The following is a 19000-nucleotide window of genomic DNA, read 5'->3' as shown; positions in this document are numbered from 1 at the left end:
TTTGGGTCTCTTCTCCCCTCAGAAACAACCAGTTCTCATTTGGCATGTTCTGGGCTGTTGGCTTCAGGCAGGTTTTCCCTCATTAACCTCTGAAGATACATTGGTAAAATGTCAGTGTCATACTTCATCATGTGATGAGAACCATTATGTGCACATTGTTAGGCCTGGATTCATACCTACACCATCTCTCTTTGGCTCTCTGGGAGCCTCATATAAAGATCAAATATGATGTTATGGATGATGGTTAGAATGAGCAGTCTTCCTTCCCCTCCTGCTCCCATTCCTTCTTTTGGGTTTTTTTGGGGGTGGATTTTTTTGTTTGTTTGTTTGCTTTTGTGGGGGTTTTGCATTTTTTTTTAGGGTTTTTTTGGTTTGGGTTGGGTTTTTTTGGTAGGTCTTTTTTTGTAGGTTTTTTTTTTTTTTTTTGGCACAGATGAGTCAGTTCAACTGCTGTCTTACTCTTTCATGGACTGACACCTGAACTCCAAAGTAAGTCAAAGGTCTCCATTGCTGGGCCATGCAGGCTGACCCAAAAACATGCAGAGTAATGCAGCAGCAGCACACCCTCACCAGTGATGGACACAGCTGGCTGCTGGCTCCTGACCAAAATGTGGAGGCACTGGTTTGTTCAAGGGGAGGGAGAGAGCCCTGATGCCAAACTTTTTGGAAATTTCATGCTCATGGGTACAATCTCATACTCTTTTAAGCCCTGGTCCAGCTGCTCTAATGTAATTTTGGGCTCCTGAGGCCAAGTCAGCACCAGGAGAGAGTGAAAGATATTTAATCAGGAATGAAAATGTTTCCCCAAACCTCCATTTGTTTTTGGGTATACTTTTGCTGGAGTGTCCCCACGAGCACACTCAGCGTTGCTCTGGTCACTGCAGACTCCTCCAGGCAAAGATGATTTACCCTGACTTTGGAGCTGTCACAAATGAAAGGCACTTAACAAATGCTTCTGAAATAAGAAAACCTCTGTACTCCTCTCCTCGTCATTCACTTTCAAATTGATAAGTTAAATACTGTACTCCAGCATAAACATTTCTCAGGGACAAAGTATAAACATTTCTAGTGGAGTGCACTTAATATAATTTTGTTTGCCAAGTGGCGCTGTCTCCTCCCAAGCTATGTCTATGAGAGGGTTTTATTTAAATGGAGATATAAATTAATTGCACTCAGCACAGCCTCTCATCCCAGCCCTCTCCTGCATCTGTACCCTTGGACTCTGTGAAGGGAAGGGCAGGTGGGAGCTGCAGCAGGACAGCCTTGCTGAAATACTGGCAGGACATCACCGCAGCTGTTCCCCTGCCTGCTGCCTCCCCAGGTTCCCTTGATTTATTTTTTTTTCCATTAGAAGAGATGTGACTGTATTTGCTTTAGTTAGATGGATGCAGACACAATTTCATGAAAGACTTCCTTCCCAAGATAAGGGTTAATGCAATGTTTTGTGACCTGGCTATATAGTGATGGGCGACACCAATTCTCAGACTGGATTATATTAATATATGTCAGATATTTTAAGGTTTCATTCATTCAGGAGAACAAAGCCTAATTTTAGACTTTGATTGAAAGCCCGTCTTGGTAATAGCATGGCTAATTTCCTTTCAAAATTGGGAAAATTTAAGTTTTGACAATGTCTTAAACCAGGCCCAGTTATTAACAAACCTGACATCTGTCTGTCCCTTCTCTACCTGAGTTCCTATTTAGGTACAAATTATACAGAAACTGGTCAAACCTGACTCTCCTCTGATTCCTACTCAGTTATGCATTTTCTTCATGCCTGAAAATACTTTGGAAGAAAGTAAGGAAAAGTTCTGCCCTTGTGAATAAAAATCAGTTTTCCAGTCCAGACTACAATTTGCATGTTTTGCAAAGAACTGCAGATTACCACAGCCACAGGCAGGTGTTGTGAGTGCCATGGAGCCTCTCTGCCTCCATCGCCCCCAGAGGAAGGCAGGCAGTCACAGACTCACAAAATCATAGAATATTAGGTCCGAAGGGGACACCAAGGATCATCTGGTCCAACTTTCTTGGCAAAAGCACGATCTAGAAAAAATGGCCCAGCACCCCATCCAGCTGAATCTTAAAAGTGTCCAAGGCTGCAGAATCTATCGTTTCCCTGAGGACATTATTCCAAAGGCTGATTGTTCTCACTGTGAAAAAATTTCCTCTTGTGTGTCACTGGAATATCCCCAGGAATAACTGGTAGCCGTTACCCCTTGTCTTTTCCATGTGTCTCCCTGTAAAAAGGAAATTTCCATCTTCTTTGCAGTCAGGAGCTTATTAACTGCTTTGGTGTTTGTTTTCTTGTCTGTGAGATGCCAGAACTGGTACATGGAAGATTTTGACTAAAAGGTTTCTTCCAAAGCAGTCTGACCTGCTCATTATGAAAGCCAAGGGGAGGTTTGAGGCAGGGGTTGGAGGTTTCAGCTCAAGTGCTAGAAGGTCCCATGGATGCCAGCACACTTGAGGCCCCTCTGAAGCTCTGCACAGCCCTTCCCTGCTGGGAGACTCAATCTGTCAAATCTGCAGAAACAAACTTGTTCTCATAAAACACACAGCAGAAATTTTATGGTACGAGTGGAGAGACATACAGCCAGGGTCTTGCTGCTCGTCAGAAAAATGGCAGCTACCTTTTGTACAACTCTTGCCTTCTTTCACTTTTTTTACCTTTAAGATTAAAAACCTTCCAAAGAAGGCTTACAAGGTTTATGGCAGAGGTATACAAGAAGCAAATTAAAATTCCATAAATATATTTGCTGGCTAAAATTTATATATCCTGTATTCCTCGGGTATCTAATTAGATCCAAGAAGAAAATAGCCCTGCAAAGGATAGGCATTTTGTTCAAATAATTTTTAAGAATTGAGCTAAATAATGGCCATTTTATACTGCACACAATATAATTGTTCTTCTTGTATTGGGGAGCAGTTATAAATTATCTAGTATCCCATTCAGTCTCGTTGCCACGCCAAGTACCAAACAATTGTGAATGTAGTTACTGGGCACGTAAATTCGCGGCTTTCTGACAGCTATACCGTTATTGCCGCTGCTAACTAACACTCTGCATAAAAAATGCAATCCCTGGGAAAGAAGGAGCATTTATCTAAGTGCTGACATTGAAACATTCTGAATAACTCTTTGAATCATTTGTACTATTATGGGGAGAAAATGTAATTATTGTAATCAGCCTTGAGTCTGAGGCCATGTTGTTTTAAAAAAGGAAAAAAAAAAAAAAAGAAGGGAGAAGGGAGGGGGAAACCAGATCTGAACAACGAAAATGAACCTTGATAATGGAGCAGCCTTGAATTCCACTTCATTTATCACACTAATGGATGTCAAGATGACCTCAATCAAACATTTTGTTTTCCAGTTTTAAGCAATGGAAAATGCTTTTTTTTTTCCTCTGGGGGAAAAAAAAAAAAAAGGAAAGTTATTTAAATTGTTCCTAGTAATTACATTAGAGTAGAAGGTCAAAGTCAATATGAAATAATATCAACCAACCTTTTGATGAGTCTAGTCCAGGCTCTTTGCTGGCACAGTTTACATATCTCTATAATCCTAGCCTCATGTTTCTCTTTCCTTATTCCTTATGCTTTTATACTTAAATAGAAATTGCATTTTGTGGTGTTTTTATTAGTTTTCATTTGGAAGCCCAGTAGTACTTCATCTAATATTTTTAAGTAAATGATCATGTGGTTTAAACACTACTTTCCTGATTAGCATATTTCAGGATTGGGAATAGCTGTAAAAAAGGCAGGGAAATCTGAATAAAAAGAAGTTTATGACAGCAGCACTTCATGAAAATGTCTCAATTCACCTAGACCAATCTTGTGAGGCACATCAAATGGGACCTGGGGTAGGTCCTGGGCAAAACACTGTGAACGTGGGCCCTGTATCCAGATGGCATGGCAGGATGTGTTGATGAGGGAAGAGCAGTAAATGTTGTCTGCCTCGACTTCAGCAAGGCTTTTGACATTTGTCTCCCATAACATCCTCGTAGGTAAGCTCAGGAAATGTGGATTAAATGAATGGACAGTGAGGTGGATCAAGTACTGGCTGAATGGCAGAGCTCAGAGTCAGAGTAGAATCCAGTTGGAGGCCTGTAGTCAGTGGCACTCCCCAGGGATCACAACTGGGTCCAGTCTTATTCAACTTGTTTAGCAACGGCATGGATGTAGGGATAGAATGTGTTCTCAGCAAGTTTGCTGATGATACAAAGCTGGGGGGAGTGGCTGATACACCTGAAGGCTGTGCTGCCATTCAGGGGGACCTTGACAGGCTGGAGACTTGGGTGGAGAGAAACCAGAAGTTCAACAAGGGCAAGTGTAGGGTCCTGCACCTGGGGAGGAATAACAGCTCTACTGAGAAGGACCCGAGACTCTTGGTGGATGACAAGTTGACTGTGAGCCAGCAGTGTGCCTTTGTATCCAGGAAGGCCAATGGTATCCTGGGGTGCATTGGGAAGAGAGTGGCCAGCAGGTTGAGAGAAGGGATCCTCCCCCTCTACTCAGCCCTAGTGAGGCCACATTTGGAGTACTGTGTCCAGTTCTGGGCTCCTCAGTGCAAGAAAGACAAGGAGCTGCTGGAGAGGGTCCAGAGGATGGGCACAAAGATGATTAGAGGTCCGGAGCATCTCTTTTATGAGGGAGCTGGGCATGTTCAGTCTACAGGAAAGAAGACTGAAAGGGGATATCATTAATGCATATAAATATCTCAAAGATGGTGCCAAGAGGATGGGCCAGACTCTTTTCAGTGGTGCCCAGCAACCGGACGAGGAGCAGGGGCCATAAACTAAAACACACAAAGTTTCACCTCAACACAAGGAAGAACTTCTTTACATTGAGGGTAGCAGAGCACTGGAATAGGCTGCCCAGGAAAGTCTGGAGACATCCAGAATCCACCTGGACACAGGAATGTGTCATCTGTTCTAGATGAACTTGCTTTGGCAGGGAGGTTGGACTGGATGATCTCCAGAGGTCCCTTCTAACCCTAGCAATTCTGTAATTTGAATATTTCAGTTCAGTAATATCTCTGCAATGGACAAGAGCATCCAGATACCTGCACTTCTCCTCCCCATGACTGGTGAAACTGTTGGCTGGATCCAAATTTATCCAGGGCCCAGAGCTGCCTCTGCTGGCTTGTCATCTTCTAGATAGTTCTGGATGTTGTGTGAAAGTGTCAGTCTCCCACTCAGAAGTGGTGTGACAAGCTGGTTTTTTTGTGCTGCTGTGCAAGTGTAGTCCATAATTTGCACCAGTGTCACCTGTAGCAGTCCAGACACCCAATGGATGTATTTTGACTCTTTTAATTCGGCAGACCAGCACCTCTGTGGATCCCCAAAGTATCTGGATTTTTAATGCTGGAACTTAAAAAAGTGCTTATGTTAGTGTCTTTGGACAGCAAAAATACCATGGTTTATTTAAAAGACGTCTTTCTTCTTTAGAAAAAGATATGATGCAGTAAATGATTTGTAAGCAATTTGCTACAACCCTCCCACCACAGGAGGAGCATCACATGACAGAACACTGCAGGCTCACTTCACTGTGAAGCTCTTGGAGCAGTCTGTGCCAAATAAACTTCTTTGAAACAGTCACAAATCATCCATATGGTAAAATATCACCTCACCTCTCTTCGCCAGTAACTCAGTGTTTAGAAAAATACTTTGCAAAAAAAGTGAACCATGGATGTCAGGCCATGGAAGGGGCCCTCCTGCAGGATGTGCAGAGCCCAGCTTGCCCAAGTCCCCTGCCCTCCCCAGTTGGGCAGAAAGTATCTGCATGGCAGAAAAGAGCAGGAGTAAACAGGTAAGAAGAGAGGAAAGATGCGCAATGCCTAAGAGGATGTATAAGAAAGGCAGGGCACAGACCTCAGTGTCTTTCGTGGGAATAACAGCGCAGTGTGTAGCAACCTCAGGCTAAAAGACAGACCAGTGAATCATAATAGGGGGAAAAAAAAGTGTGGACATCTTTAAGTTAAGCTTTTAAGAATAAATAAATCTGTAGAATGGGATATAAATCAGCTGCCTCCTTCCCCCTCCCTTCCTTCCCCGCCCCCAAACACTCGCTAAAGCGATTGGAAACATTTGGGTCTGAAAAAAAAAGGGAAAGCTATAAGTGCTTTTTCTTTCTTTTTTTTGCCAAATCATGCAGAAGATGCTGGCAGCTGCAAAGATTCAATTATACACAATGCAAAAAATAATTTAAAAAAATAATGGCACTTGAAAAAAAATTGCCTCTCCAGAAATTGCGTGGAACAATAAATCTGTTAATTAGCTAATTAATATTCAATTGGGGTCAGTGGGCTTAATAGAACCTTTTTCTGAGACCCAAGAAATTTTCCAATCACAATGTTAAGTCTGCCCACTTTCATTATCATCTAAGCACAGGCAGCCCTTATCAGGCCGCCAGACGCCCGGGAACAATGCGGCACCATTATCATCCCGGCGCAGCGGGTGCGGGTACCACAGTCGGATGTTGCAGGCTGTGAAGTAAAAATGCTTGAGCATTTAGGGTAATTGATATATGGGTTCTGCTGTATTGTTTAGGGCTGTTTGTTTGCTCTACTGGTATTTAAGGCAGCGGAGCATCAGAAGATTGATTTTCATTGGTTCCCTTTTTTTTTTTTTTTTTTCATTTTTTAAGGGAATCGATGACAAGTTGTCAGTGCAGGACCCTGACCAATAGCATCTGGCAAGTCCCCCCCATGGCACAAGGGCTGCTGTTGGCCAGGCAAGCACGGGGCAGTGTGCCTTCCACCAAATCTTGTCTGGCAGAGATGCTGCAGCAATGCTCACCTCTGTGGGACGGACATTAAAACCCACATCACTATAAAAATAGGACACATTTAAACCAGCATTGCTATAAAAAATGACAAAGTGCAAGATCTATGTTATGAATGGTGGTAGCTGCTTTTATTTATTTTTCCAAGGGTCTGCAGTTTTCTGCTGTAAGGCCTGCTGTACTTTTCTTCCCTCGATATCAAAATAGGGAAGTGGATCTGTTGGCTTTGGATCTCCCCACTGCCCCCCAGGTTAGGAGAAGGCTGTAAATTACAGCTTTTAGAGTTCACTGGACTGAATACCGTTGTTTATGGTATTCCACAACATTTCATAGAGCAGTTTGTGATTGAAATTACATCTGTTGTTTAGCTGGCAGTAAATCCTCCAGGTTAGCTTAGAAAGGCCATCTAGGTCCAAGCAGTTTGACACAGAGTCCTTAAATCACCGTCCCAGGCCCCTGGCATGTACCACACTCTTGTGATGATTAGGTTGTAAATGAAAAATACAGTTGGAGTTACCTCTACAGAAAGGGGACTTGATCTACAGGACCTACCTGCCCCTCCACTTCTTCACCAAGTTTCATCTCCACACGCTATTGCAAGTGACACCAAAGAGGGTGAAAATTGCCTGAATACTTTGCAGCTTAAAGTTTCTCCAAAAACTTGTCCATCAAGGAGCAATTCTGCTTTCCCCTCTTGGCATGGGTCCCTCACCAGCCGTACATTTTTTTGAGAAATGGTCTCGGAGAGCTGAAAAAAAAGAGATTTTTCACTGGAAATTTGGAGACTGGAAAATCCTTTTTCTTTCCATCTTTCTGCTTCTCGCAAAGGATCCCTGTAACCAATATTCGGGGCAGAATATAATTACCTAAAAAGAAAAACTGAGAGTTTTGCAAGTATTTCCCAGGTGATGTAGCTGTTGGTTATTTGTGTACTTGACTTGAAACTAGAGACTCTGAGTTATGGATGGCTTATCCCTGAATCTGCTGGAAAAGAAAATTTCCTGTGATTTCTTGCCAGTGCAGCTATAGGTTAAATGGTTTACAGGTGTGGGCCTTTCATGGTGGTGGCTCCCCTGTCTTGTGCAACCTAAGGAAGTTTTCTCTTGGCACTCTCAGGAGGACAGGGGTGTTTGTTGGACAGGATTTCTGGAGGAGATGGGAAGGTGCTGCACATGAGTGGACGCCAAGAGCCCTTCCCAGCCATCAGTAAATGCTTGTGCTTTCCCTTTAGTCTTGCTGTGGTTTTTCTGCTTAGCTTTTTGAGACCAACTTCACAGTACTCACAGACTTTATTTTAGGGGCATGGGCTGGGGAGGGGGAAATCAATTTTTTTCTTTCTCCTTCAACTTTCTTGCAAGTCACTCCACTTTCATATTTATTTCCCGGGTAGCCTCTGTGCAATTATTCTGATTAGATCCCTCTTGCCACTTCTCTGCTATAGCGCGCTTACCCTAAACCTTAAAAAGAAAATAAAAGCTGTTATTTCCTATTTTCATAAATGAAAAGATGTTTCAAGTATTGCGAGACACTGAAAGAAATTCTGCAGTTTGAAGATACTTCAACTTAACTACTAATTGCAGGGGACCAGTGGGCGTAATTTTGGCACTATATTAGCTTTGCCACTCCATGAATAATTTGCATACAAAATGCTTTATTTTGGCAATCTATTAAAGAGCTATACAGTATTTGTGGCTTATCGCATTCACGCAGGAAGCAGGATCCTTGGCCATCTCGTTAAATTCTGTTGATGCATAACAATTTAAAGCATGGCACAAGCTGGTATGACATTTAAAGATGCCTTCACTTAATTATATTACACAAATATTGGGTTGTTTATCCTTGGGAATAAAGTCTTTTTGAAGTCAAAGTTGGCATGCGTATAAAGGAGTGAATTTTAACTGATCCCTCAAGTGGGCCTCCTAGCTGCAAATTGGGGTTCTTGCATTTTTTAAATTATTTGTGATAAGAAGCATTACACTTTGAATACAGCCACTGGAGTTTGTTTGGTACTCCCTCCCTTCTTCTCCCCTAATGGAAAATACAGTCTTTAGCAATAAATCGGCACATGAAACCAGAGGGGTAAGTGGAGGCTGGGGTGAGAAATGGGACAAACAGTGGCAGTTGTAACAGTTTGTGGCTGCAAAAAATCCTCACTTTGGTCTTAAACAGCAAGAAAAAATCATTTAAGAGTGTGTACAGACTGTTTGCATAGAAGCAATGGGGAAATGAGGGTAAAAGAAAAATCAATGCTTTTTTTTTTTTTATCTCCAAAAGGATAATCAGCATGAAACAAACACTGGAGTTTGGGTTTCTCTGTAGATAATAAATTGAAAGGCTGCAAATGTAAAATTCATATTGTTCACTTTAGTGGGGTGATCACATTTTCTTCAGTGGTAAAGATACTTTTATATAAATATATCACGTGCAGAAGCTGAAGGGAAGAAGACTCAGAGGAGGCTGGGCAGAGGGGTCTCCAGCCCGGTAAAAGGCAGAGATTCTACATGAGGAAAATGAAACCATTCTTTTGCCAATGTTGCGAAGAAAGTGTGATCTTTTTGCTCTGTAGATGATGTTAATAATAGAGAATTAATCAAATTTTGGCTCACTGGAGAATAAAAGAGAAGATTGGTGTGTGACCAAAACTCTGCATTGGAGAAGGAGCCTTCCTCTATTTCCTGCCCCACTTTGATCAGGGAAAAAATAAGGCAAAACCCAACAAACTACTGAACAATCCTGCCTATCCTTGCTCATAAGTGAATAGGGTGAGCTCCAGGTATGGACAGACCATCACGTAGAGGGTCACTGCACATCAGTTGAGCTACGTTGAATGGCTGCCCATCCCTTTCTAGATTTATTTTAGAAGCAAAATGTGGTGGCTTGAAATGACTTTATGTTTGTTGGGCTGGGTAATCAGAAACATTTAATTCACCTGGTTCTCATGTAATGTAGGAAAACATACGGTATTTCACTCTCACCAAAACCAGTCATAGAGAAGGCAGTCACTAAACCCAGCTTGGAGTGCTTGTCTGGGTAGTTGTAACTAATATTTTTTGTCTTTGGTTTAGCTGAGATACTCTCATAGAAAAATTAACTTTATAGCCCATTTCTTAACATACTCAGCTATTTAGAGGAGGTTCAAAAAATGGTACATATATATATATTAATTTTAATTCTGTTCTTTCTCTTACTCAGCCGGCTGCAGCTCTGAGCTGGGGTTCACCCAGGAACTTCTTTGCCCCTAAAGTCTCAAAAAGCTGAAAAGAAGGGCTAGTCCTGGCATGGTGGCCTCATCTCCTTCTTATTTGCCCTTTGCAAAGTTGCACTGCTGTGAATAAGTATCTTGAAAATCACGCAGGCCAGTGGGAATTGGCACTGGAGGCAGAGCTGCTCCTTTTGCTCAAGGAGAAGTTTGGGTCCTCAATCTACTTTTGGCTTTGTTGTGTGTCCTTCCTATAATTAATTAACTAATGAGCTGATATGAAGTAATTTTATATATCTTGGACTATTGATAAAATCAGTGTTGAGTATATTAGCAATTAGGAAACTAAGAGGATGGTAGGAATCCTTACGTCCAATTAAGTACTCTGATTTAAATTACCGTCCTCCCATTACCCTCTGTTTCGATCTATAAACTGTCCCTTGCTGAAGATGGATGTGTATAGATGCACTCCTGGAGAAGCTATGCCACGTCTTGGACTATCTGCCAGTGCAGTGGGATGGATCCGTGCACTGGCACTACAACCCAAGCCCCAGCCAGGCACTCAGACAGACGGAGGCGCCTGAACGTCTTCAAACATACAAGCCTCCTTAGCCTAAATCCCATTGGGTTTTGGGAAGGTTTAAGACCCCAGCTTTGTCCTCAGATCACTTAATGAGTGCTGGCACATCTTATCACTGCTGGTCCCCATGGCCAAAAGTGATGGGATGTGTTCCTGAAATGGGCAGACATGGCGAAGGGTCTGAGTCTTCCTGGTGTCCCTGAGTGGTGCAGCCCCACTGAGGTGGCCTGACAGCCATTGTGGGACTGGCCCAGGGTGCTCTGTAAATTAGTTAGGCACATCAACAGCTTTTCAAATCTGGCCTTACAGCTTTGGCCCTCAAAGTGTCATGGAACCAGCCTTTAACTGGTTATGGCATTTCCAGTGACTAAGCACAGGTGAGCAACTCCCACTGGTGTAACATTTTATGGGGAGTTGGACATTACCTAATTTTAAGGGTCTGCACCAATGGACTGGCTCAAGTTACTGTCTGAAAGTACGTAAGTATTTTCAATCTCTAGTCTTCCCTGTAAACTGCCTGAGGACTCATCTGTTACTAAAAGGAAAAGGTAGTAATTTTTAGTCTTTCTAAGTGGAAAAAAAAAGGGTGGGGGTTTGCACAGAAATATTCTTATGTATCAGAGAGGAAAAGTCTGCTTAAAGCACTGCTTTGTAGCCATGTAGTCAGGTCTCCTCCTGCAACTGTTTCTGACACGAATTAAACAGCATTCAGACCTACCCTAGTAAACAGCATATTCTTTACTTGTTTTACCAAGTGCAGCCCTAATTTTTATCTTATACTTTCTATTTGCTGTGAGATTTGGTTGAATAAATTCTAGCTCCGTAATAAACATCTCTCAGAGTTAATGGACCAGCAGAGAGTCTGCTGAGCTCCAAGCTGCACCAGCGATGCCAGTGACTCCCAGGGAATTATTTGCAGGTGCAGGCACTTGGCAATGTCGGGGTTTGCCAAACGCAAGCAGTAATGACTGGCATAAAAATTTTGGCTGGTGTGTTAGATAAGCTGGGCACACTGCAAAGCTGCAAAGCCATGGCTCACAGATCTCCTGCCCCCAGTTCAGCAGCAGTTCCACCAGATATCTGCCTGCCATCAGGAGAAGAGCCTTGTTGCTGTAGTTGTAACACAGGCTGTGGCACAATGTGATGCTCTGTTGCACAGCCTCTAAGGACGTAACGGGGATGATATGGAGGAAAGTGAAGAAAACCTGTACCATCAGTTCATACTCATTAATATAACTGGGATTTTTTTTACTTTCTTTCATTTCTCTTTCTTTTTTTTTCTTTTTTTTTTTTAATTCTCTCTTTTTTTTTAATTACTTAATGTAACATTGATAGCACCGATTTTCATAGCTCGATCAATTTTTAGGTGCAACAAGTTAGGAAACAGAAGATGTGTGCACACTGTCATCGTTTGTCCCTGCTGTGTGAGCCTACAGTCCCAGCCCCTCCCAGTCCCTACCTACCCAAAAGGCAGGTGCCCAGCCTTCCAAGTTTTCTGTGGGTGTTGTGTCAGGCACACCCAGCCTTGGTCCTCGCAGGATCAGCCAACTGCCTTTTCTCCAAAGATTTTTCGATGTGTAGCTAGCTTGAGAGTGGGCTGTGCTGGTGGCCAGGATCAGAGCTGAAGGAGTGGGTAGCACAGGCAGGAAGTGCTGGGATGGGGCCCAGGTGGAAGGACACACACAGGGTGAGTGCCAACCCACGTGGCCGAGCTGATCTTGCATTCTTCAGGGGCTTTTTAATTTCAGTGGGTGAAGGCTGATTTGCAGATAGAATTTGGGCCTTTGGGCTAATTTTATTTAATCTTACAAGATCTCCTGAGAGATTTTTAATGGGAACTCTGTATTAACTGTCCCTACAGCTGCACATCCGAAGATTATTTAAACTTGAATGTCTTCTCAGCCTGCCATTGAAAATCATAAACTATCACTTTTACCCTTTTTGCCAAGCCCTTGATTCTTGCTTTGTCCCTGTGCTGTTGTAGCCCCAGTGGCTCTCTGTGAGGCTGTCTCCTCCTCTTAGAGTTTCTGACAGTGGGATTTTGTAAAACAAGACATACTCGTGTCATTCTTCTTTTCCTCAGCTGTAGGAACCGTCTATCAGTACTAGCAATACTGGTGAGCCCAGAGTTTTCAGCTAAGCTTTAAACATATAAAATGGGGACTATAGCTGAAGCCCAGGTAGCAATTGGAAGAGGCCAACCAAGCAGAAATAAAAGACACGGAGGGGTTGAATGACTTCAGTAAAGACACATGGAAAGTGAGCAACTGCCCCAGAAATAACAAGTCCCATGAGACCTTGGTTAATGTTCTGCTCTTTGATCTGCCTGTCTTTTGGTGACTAATCCTACCTGGCACTGAGGGATGGATGTGCTGTATGGAGTTGGGCTGCCCATGGATTTCTTGCATGAGAAGAATGGCATTTGAATCACACCCCAGAATAAACTGCACTTGAGCTTATGTGGGAGGTGCACGTGCCTTCAAAGGTGTAGAGCTTTACTTCTAAAAATTACCTTGGTGATAATGGATGACTACAAACACCCTCTCAGTATTATTTATCTAGTTTGCTTCCAACTCCATTTTTTTTTTCTTTTTTTTTGTAGGGGTGTTGGGGTGTTTTTCTGGGGTCTGGTTGAAGTTTTATGGTCTGTGCATTTGCATGCTGTCAGGTGTGGGCATGAGAAATGCTTTACCCTCGACACTTGGCTGTTTCTTTCATGTGACAAAAACCTGCTGTGCTTTTTTTGCTGGTTCTGATGCCCCACACTCCACAAGTACTTGGCCTGTTTGGTGCTTTAGCATTAAATCATTGTTGTCCACACCTACAGGGTAACATCTCTGGGTAAAATGATCTGTGTTGGCCTTGCTTGCACTCAATGACAGCATTCGGTTCAAGCACTGAATTAAATCCCGAGTGGATATAAACCAAGGTGGCTCTGCTGACGTGCAGTTCTCAAGCCCTGCCTAGCTATGTTCTTACCCACCAGTGCAGAGTCATGCCATGGTCTTCATGAGGCTGGTAGAAGCACTGCTGGGTCAGAAATCAGTATAATTGATGATTTCCTTCTTCCTAACATNAGGACATGAGCTCCTGTTTGATTAGCTCTTACTGTTGACCTGTCCTACTCATATGATGCACAGTTTAATATGTGGAATGTTATATTTGAAAATTTATTTTTTAAATACCGTATTTATGTGGGGTTTTTTTCGTAAAGTCTAAGCAATAAATTAAAAGGGATAATTAATGGGTAGATACACCACAATACACATTAGTTTCTTGATGCTTTTATCATGTATGTAATGCAAAGTACCATAACCAGTTACTTCATCATCATCATTAACACTGAGAATTAAAACTTACATATACAAAATATTATTATGCAACACCTTCATTTTCTTCTGGTATCTTAGTTAGCTCCATTATCACAAATGAGATACACTCTCTTCTACCAGCACCCACCAACGAAATGGTGTTCCCATGTAGTATGGGACAGGGTTCAGCACCACCTAGGAGGGATGCAAATGATATAACGTGTGTGCTTGTAAGGCTGTAAAGAGCATTGAGGTGCTGCTGCTGCTGTTACAGTAAATGAGATTGCTGTTGACATGGCTTCCCACGAATTCCTATGATTTGCAAAAGATGATGTTGAACAGCCAATTATGTTATATTACTGCTGACTATGAAACAAGGATCTAATCTGAATCTCATTGATGCTAATGAACATTTTTACACTGACTTCAAAAGGTGCTGTTGGATCAAGCAGCAAATTATTTTCCTCCAGGGTATTTAAATTTTGATTGTGCCCCACAAAACTAGAATCTCTGGGGTCTAATGAGCAGTGCATAACTCTTGCCCTGTTACAAGGAAAACGTAGAGGCTGACATGGATGAAACAAGGTGGTTCTTTCCTTCTGCCAGCTATTTGACAGTTGCGACAAATTGTCTTCTGCCATGAGGTCCTAGTAGAGACTCAGTTGTTGGTACAGAGGGCAGGGTCAGCAGTATAAACTTTCAGAGCTTCAAAAAAAACTCCAACCACAAGGTGTTTCTATAAAGCACATATTTCTGGCCTACTTGAATCCAACTGTGTGACTTTCAGGTCAGGAAGAGGAATTACAATACAATCTTAGCTAACTTTTGATTCTCCACAAAAGGTCTTAACAAAATTGGATGAGTTTTATATGAATATGTTAGCAGGGTGTAGAATAACTCTTTGCTTGCCTTCTTCTCACTGAACTGGTAGGTAGCCTTTCTAGTGTGAATAGAGGCCTTTTTTTTTGTAATGAAAGACTTATGAAAATATAATAAGTGAATGGAAAGAGAAGCACAGCAAGTTCTGCATCTTTTCATTGATCTGTTATTTTTAGTAAATCACATGTAATCATAACACAAAATCCTTGAAATATGATGTGACAAAAATAATCAGAAATCAAGCTCAACCTGAAAATTAAAGGCATCGGCTCACACAGTTCACGAAAGCAAGAACGTATTTTAGACAGTCTAGTTAGCATACTGCAATCTATTTAGCAATGTAGTTAGCATACCACTGCATCTGGTGCAGTGCTCTGTTCCTTATTAATTTTCAATACATTTGTTCACCTGCTTTATACTTCAGATCTGCGGGCTGCTGCCAGATGTGCTATGCCATTTCCTCGGATTGAGTCCAGGGTTTACCGTTCTACTCGCCTGATACTGCAACTCTTTCAACACCTGCCCTTGCCCCAGGCAGGGGCAGAGGAGATGGGTGTTAGGAGGGCAGTTCAACATCCAGTGTGAACACATGAGGCGAAAATTAATTATAGCATACACTATATGTGATAGAAATGAGTTACTGCCTAATTATGTCTCCTGTTTCCATTCAGATGATTTAATGCTTGTTGTGAGCCCTTGGGAATTCAGACACACTTTAAAGTTGTAATGAGTGCTATCATTATTGCTTTTGACAGTCATTGAGGTATAATTATCTGATCATATATTTAAAAAAAATCAAAACTTGTTATATATGAGTTTTAAACTGGCAAATTACGGAATAGTCACCTTAGGAGCGCAACTGCTCAGCTATTTTCTGTAGTGGCACTGCCATCTCCTGGAAAAACCGAAGTTGTGCTTCCAAATTTTTCACCTTGAAAGAAACTTCTCAAGAGCAAGGGAGAGGTTAAGTACAAAAGCCAACAAGCTCTTAAATTTAAAGCTTTAGGAGTTGCTAAGGTGCCTGGTTTCAGCATAGAAAATTTTTCTGTTCTTTGTTATTGCAGGATTGTGCTGAGGAGCAAGAATGGATGTGGTGTTTGGAGTGTTGTGGGCTACTTTTATCAAAAGAAGATGGTAAGAATAACTAGATGCTCCAGCGGTTTGGTGTTTCTTTACAAAGTGTAGGTTCCCTAAACACATAATGAATTGCCTATCAAGAAATTGCGCACTATCACAGTCTGTTACCCAGAAACAGATGCTTTCTGATTATAGGATTTTAGCAGTAAAGAGGTTTGTATTTTAGTTTTCATCTGAAAGGAGATGGCACTGTATATTTTTGTCTGCTTTCTTGGCCTTTCCTGAGCCACCCTGTGCTAATTAGCACTGACCATCCTACCAACTTACTAAAAAGGGGTTCTGGCTGTGCTTGAAGGATTTCCCCCAACTCCAGACACATCTCTCATGTCTGTAGGTGCTATGCTAATTTTCTTACTCAGATTTTACATTTGTCCATATTCCCAGTTGTCCTCTGCCCCAGTACCAGGTTTTCCACCCAGTTTGGACTTTGGACTGCCATGTGTGACCTTCAGCTTGAAGGGGAACTGTAGTAAGAGCCACTCACACTCTTCCCAGGCTCAGCTTCACAGGCTGGGTGCAAGGTCAGATAGAGGATGAAGATGTGGCTCTACCCACAGTAGAGAGGGACACTCTGCCTTAGCTCTCTTTTGCAGAAATGAGTAGGAGATGGGCACCCACATCTCATGTGGGGCTGCCCTTCCTCGCGAGACTGGCAGGTGAAGCGCGTTGCTGCCCAGCCGTGTTGCTGCTCAGCTGTGCCATCTCACGAGCAGGGCTGAAATGCCCCTCCAGCTACTTCACCCCTGCCTTTTCTGTTTGCACAGCCACAGGGCTATGGGAAGAGGGCTCTTGTTCCAGAGAAACAGTTTCTTAAGGCTTCCACAAATTATGGATTTCCATTCAACTACAAAAGATTAAATCCTTCCTCACTTGCTTTTTTCACATCACCTATGAGACCGTGCACTTTACACCACACCCTCCAAAACAGAATACAATTCTAAGTACTTTTGAATTTACCAGGCCTTGTTTTCAGGCCTGGTATTTCATATGAAATATTTTCATATTTTCAGTCCAAACCAAGTGAGTTTTTTACCCAAATTCCATTGACAATTGCTGTCTCTCTGCTAGGTAGGAGCTATGTGTGAACTATTCATGTTTTATTATCCTCACTCTGCTGTAATGGTGGTCCATCACTCCTACACCTGCCTCAGCTGGGCCCATTCCCATCTCCGCAGTGCTGGAATACAGGTATGTTGGATGCTCAGTCAGCCAGCCACACACAGCTCCAAATGAACAGTTCCCTCTCCCGTCACACTCTGTATGCTGCAGGGATGCTGACCTCAGAGACATCCAAAAATTGGATTCACATATTTTTTTTCTGCCTGTGATGCATGTAAGATATCAAAGCTGCTGCAGAGGAAGTTGCTATCACTTGGTTGCCCAGCCTGTTCATTTCTTACTGTGCATAGTGTTGAATTGCTCTCTGAAATAATCCTGTGGATAGTAGGATTGTGGAAAGTGGCAACCAATCCCTTGACTATGGTCAAAGCAGAAGTAATGTCTGATCTGTTGAGGATTTTCCATTTATTAGAAACATTTAATCTGCTCTGCAAGATTTTTATATCATACCTTGTCATAGACCTTTTTCTTATAAAAGAGAGGTTTCCTCTTAGGCAAGAAAACTTTTCCTGTGGTATTGTGGGATATGTTCATGCCAAGTCGATTACTTGGTAGTCTCTTCCTACAACTGCACCACTGACAGATGAGGAACATTTGCACGTCTGCAAAAAGAAGAGAGGCAACAGACTCTTTTTCCTCCCTGAACACATTTATTCCCTTCAGCCAGCAATACTTTTCTCTCAGGCTTAGAGCAATGTTTGATATTAGTTTCACAATAAGCCTATCTGGAGACAACATCAGCAATGCAGAGTTTTTACCCAAGACAGATTGTGAAACCAAATTGCTTCTGTTTTTCTAAGTATTCAGATGGGCATCTGCCAAGATTCCTCAGTCATGAGATACTGCGAGTATAGTTCGAACTGGCCTCGTAAATACGGACAGGAATTCCTACAGCACTCCAGAAATTTATTTCTGAAGAGCTCAGTTTTTCTAGCAAGTCATTATCCTCTCAGTTATTCTGTACTGAGTAGCCAACAGTGGCCTCAAAGCAAAAACACAAAACAGAAGCATTCTCAGCATCTTTTTTTTTTTTCATACGGCAAATGTTTTTAATAAGCTGAAAGCTACTGTTTGAGACCACCTGCAGTTCTCAGATGAAGCTCGAGGCTTCCTTTGTACTACTGATGCTGTTTTGAACTTACACACTCATTTTATGATCAGCTTTTCCTGGTGCCTGTTTTCAACAGAAATGCTTGTTTTAATCAGTGCTAATTTCACTCCAAAAGTAATGATTTTTTTCGCAGTACAAAAATGGCTCTCTTAGAATCCTCTTTTCTATCAAGTGTGCTACGTAAAGTTTGATGCTGTAACATAACGTTTCAATCACAGCATCACCTCCATCCTCCTTTTCCTCAGGAACTCTGCGGGCACAGCTACTTCACATCATGCTCAACAGAACTAGATACACATTTATTCACCCTGACCCAAAAATTAGTACAGTAATACAACCTGTTCTCTTTGTTCATTAGCCAATTGCCTGCCTGAGGGGGCTACTAGAGGGCTGAGCTCAGCAGAAACTCTGGGCACAAAGAAAAGCTTCCTGTGGAAAATGTAAGTCTGGTGCTTCTGGTCTGTCAGCTCCAGCAGACTCCCCAGGTGCAGGAGCTGGGCAGACATGAGAGGCACAGAGAGCATTCACGGAGACACAGGCACAGATTTTCTGCCACAGTCATCCTGCAAGGGGCTCTTGCTGCAGCAGACACCAGGCTGTGGGGCTGAAACCTAAAAGACCCTTCTGGCAACTGGATCATTCCCCAGCTGACACTGAGATCAGCTGAATACAGGTACTTCAAAATCTCTGCACCAGGTGATGCTTTGGCCCATTCTATATAATCTGTATTTTTTTTTAAGCTTTTTTTTTTTAGGAAATGCTGTGTAGCTGTAGATGATCATCCTTCTTAGAAAACAATGATTTATTCCTCTATGAAATATCTCTCTTTGTTTTTAGTCATGTGAGAACAAAATATTGGCAACTTGAGCCTACAAAACAGTTGATTG

General features: G+C 42.3%; 1 protein-coding gene across 1 annotated transcript in view; it reads left to right on the top strand.

Moving 5' to 3' along the window:
* LMO1 (LIM domain only 1) overlaps positions 1-15880 on the top strand; it is a 93914-nt gene extending 78034 nt beyond the window's left edge. Inside the window, exon 7 of the mRNA XM_017812686.1 lies at positions 15811-15880. The gene's annotated coding sequence lies outside the window, so the exon portion shown is untranslated. The remainder of the gene's footprint in view (positions 1-15810) is intronic.
* The last annotated feature ends 3120 nt before the right edge of the window (positions 15881-19000 follow it).

Source organism: Lepidothrix coronata, unplaced genomic scaffold, assembly GCF_001604755.1.
Source record: "Lepidothrix coronata isolate B3197 unplaced genomic scaffold, Lepidothrix_coronata-1.0 Scaffold1, whole genome shotgun sequence".
Classification (NCBI taxonomy): Eukaryota; Metazoa; Chordata; class Aves; order Passeriformes; family Pipridae; genus Lepidothrix; species Lepidothrix coronata.
Note: the sequence above shows the minus strand (reverse complement) of the source record. Positions and strands in the feature narration are given on the sequence as shown.